Source organism: Mustelus asterias, chromosome 7, assembly GCF_964213995.1.
Source record: "Mustelus asterias chromosome 7, sMusAst1.hap1.1, whole genome shotgun sequence".
Classification (NCBI taxonomy): domain Eukaryota; kingdom Metazoa; phylum Chordata; class Chondrichthyes; order Carcharhiniformes; family Triakidae; genus Mustelus; species Mustelus asterias.
Window position 1 is genome coordinate 67,150,421 of NC_135807.1, and position 3,217 is coordinate 67,153,637.

General features: G+C 40.2%; 1 non-coding gene across 1 annotated transcript; it reads left to right on the plus strand.

The window, feature by feature from the left end:
* The first annotated feature begins 988 nt into the window (after positions 1-988).
* Positions 989-1,059, plus strand: trnag-gcc (transfer RNA glycine (anticodon GCC)). Its single transcript has one exon. It is a non-coding gene; the product is annotated as a tRNA-Gly (tRNA).
* The last annotated feature ends 2,158 nt before the right edge of the window (positions 1,060-3,217 follow it).

The following is a 3,217-nucleotide window of genomic DNA, read 5'->3' on the forward strand; positions in this document are numbered from 1 at the left end:
CCCACATCCCATGAAAGAATAAATAAAATCAAAACCTTTGTTGAAGATCTTTTACTAGTTCAGTGCTAAAGCAACTATTTTTATTTAAATAATTCTCAATTTTTGTCCACATGCAACTCAGCAAGTAATTCAAAATTCCATGACAGATTTTGTAACTGTACCAAACACCAAGCCACCATGCCATATGCGGAAACACTTGTTTCACGCCTGCAGCTCAACACAGTAATTTGCCAATCTCATGTGCCACCAGCATGGACACAAACCAGATACTTTCTCATAAGGAGAAACTGTAGCTTCATGTTGTGGACTTCCATTCTACTAAATAGAGCACATTATTAAAATAAATACTTGCGTTTATATGGCAACTTTTCACAACCTCACAATATCTCAAAGCACTTTACAGCCAATAAAGTACATATATAAATCAATGGAAAAATAGTCAGGATGTCTCCTATCCATGTTCCCATTTAGAGAATGGTGACTGATATGTGAGCAAATAATAACAAAAAATAGAAAAATAGTTTAATTAACTACGTAAAAGTGATTTATTTAGAAAACATACATCTGGGAACCTGAACAGCTCACCCGGTTTATTCACTGATATAGGAAGTCCAAGTTCAATCCCTATTTTGGACTGGGTTAGCTGATCTCAGTTTGGCTGCAGTAGGGAGTTTAACACTCTTGATTACTACTCAGTGGCCTCTGCTGGGAGTGCATCTGTCTAAATGCTTAATGATGACAGAATCAATCTTGACTGTAATATCACTCACACCCAATTAGTCTGTGTCTATTTGCTGCTGAGAGAGAATAGCTGTAATGGTCTTCATTCAGTGTGAAATGCTTATTGAGTACAGCACTGATCCTCATTTCCATTGTACTTACAAACCAAAAATAACTATTGGGAGAGCGTTAGACTGAAGATCTAAAGGTCCCTGCTTCAATCCCGGCTTTTGGCACAAACCCGCAAGCTGGCTTTCTTTGAACAGCAGCATTGGTGCTTCAGTGGTAGAATTCTCGCCTGCCACGCGGGAGGACTGGGTTTGATTCCCAGCCAAGGCAAGACCGGTTTTTAATTCCTCTCATTGTTGTTGCTACTGTGTTACTTACAATTCATCTACTGTCAAAGTTCAGAAATGGACCATGGCTGCTTGACTGACACCCTAACAAGGAGTCAACTTCTTTGGAGAGGAGTAGGATTGAAACACGCAAAATAGACCACACCAGAGAAAAGAACACACATTAATACAAAAATAGATTGATTTGAGTATAGACAATAATTCCAACTAAAGCTCTTTTGATAAGTTTTTCAGTACAGCATATGTGGAACAAATGGATGTCTGAGCAAATGTTAGCTTTAAGTGAATGTTTTCATTAAATGACTACACATTACCCCAATATATAGCTCAAGGTCATGCATTTTTCAGTTAGCTACCAGTTTATCTAATGTTCTGTTCATTAAAATTCTTTTCATAAATTCTTTTCCAGAAAACTAGTCAGGAAAATAAAAGATCGGCAAATTATACAGCTAACAGCCATAATGATATATCTACAAAGCATTGATAATCAAGTAGAAAACACTGAGGTGATATCCTTACGTGTCAAGATTTTTCAATGAACTTTTATGAATAAACTTGCAAAAGAAATCGAAACATCATTAAGTTCTGATTATGATTATTATGATAATCCTTTCTTGATGTCCTTAATGGTAAATGTAGTTCGTTAGAAATAAGTTAAATTATGATGATACAAGGTCAGCGAGAAAACCTGAACTGTGGACTAAAATCTACAGTTGCCATTTTGAGATTTGGCACTCCCAGACTGGCACTTGCAAAGAATCCAATCTCAGGAAATCATATCCACCACCCTTGATTTTCTGAGCAATGAGGCTGGATGTTTAGTCCCTTCCAGTGGTGGGATCAGAGGTGATGAGCAATGAATGTTACGGTTTCCCGGCTCCAACCTACCCTGAGATATTTCTTGGAGGCAGGATGGGGAGTAACAAGATTACCCACTCACAAGTGACTAGTTGCCAGTTGAGGGTACTGGCCACAAGCTCCAGGCAGGCTCAGAGGCCTTCCTTCATGCCAGGGTTGAGCAGCAGCTGTCATGTGGAGGTGTTCCTCCTCACCAACCCCAGAGTGGTGCCCAACTCCACTCTTGAGGTGCCCACTGCTCCACTTTCCTGCTGTGGCTACTTTTAGGTTGGAGGGCCTCCTACTGTTTCTCCAGCTTTGAGAACCTGCCCACCAACCTTAACCGGATGATGAGCCAGCCCTTTGATCATTAATTGACCAATTGTGGAAAAATCATTTTTTTTCCCACACAGTGAATTGCTAATATCCCCCAATTGAGACAGACAGCAGGATCCTGAGGCTGAGGGAAATATGACCATACTTCTGGTGAGAACCGCTCCTCATTGGATCATGAAATTACTCCTCTACTGTATGCTTTAAATACTTTTAAACAAAACATTTATAAATGTAAAAAGTATTGGTTTCATAAAATCCTACAGTACAGTAGGAGGCCATTCGGCTCATCTAGTCTGCACCGACCACAATCCCATCCAGGCCCTAACCGCCTATTTCTATGAATTTACCCTAGCTAGTCTTCCGACACTAAGGGGCAATTTTGCATGGCGAATCCGCCTAACTCGCAAATCTTTGGACTGTGGGAGGAAACCAGAGACCCAGAGGAAACCCACACAGACACAGGGAGAATGTGCAAACTCCACACATGATGTGGAGATGCCGACATTGGACTGGGGTGGGCACAGTAAGAAGTTTCACAACACCAGGTTAAAGTCCAACAGGTTTATTTGGAATCACGAGCTTTCGGAGCACTGCTCTTTCACCTTTTGGAGTGCTGTTCCTTCACCAAATAATTTAACTTTAACCTGGTGTTGTGAAACCCCACACCAGACAGTGACCCAAGCCGGGAATTGAACCCGGGTCCCTGGCACTGTGAGGTAGCAGTGCTAACCACTGTGCTACCATGCCACCCAGTTTCACGGCAGAAAGTAGACAATATGCAACAGTTTCAGAAAACAGGATATTTGATAATAAACCATGAAATATTTTTAAGCTTTCTTTTAAAAGGCAGACATTTTAATTTTGCAGATTTAAAGTATTTGCCACAATTACCTGCTGTGTTTATACTTAATATGAAAAAAAAATGGAATGCAAATATGATTTGGCAATGGAGCTTGGTATTGTTAAAA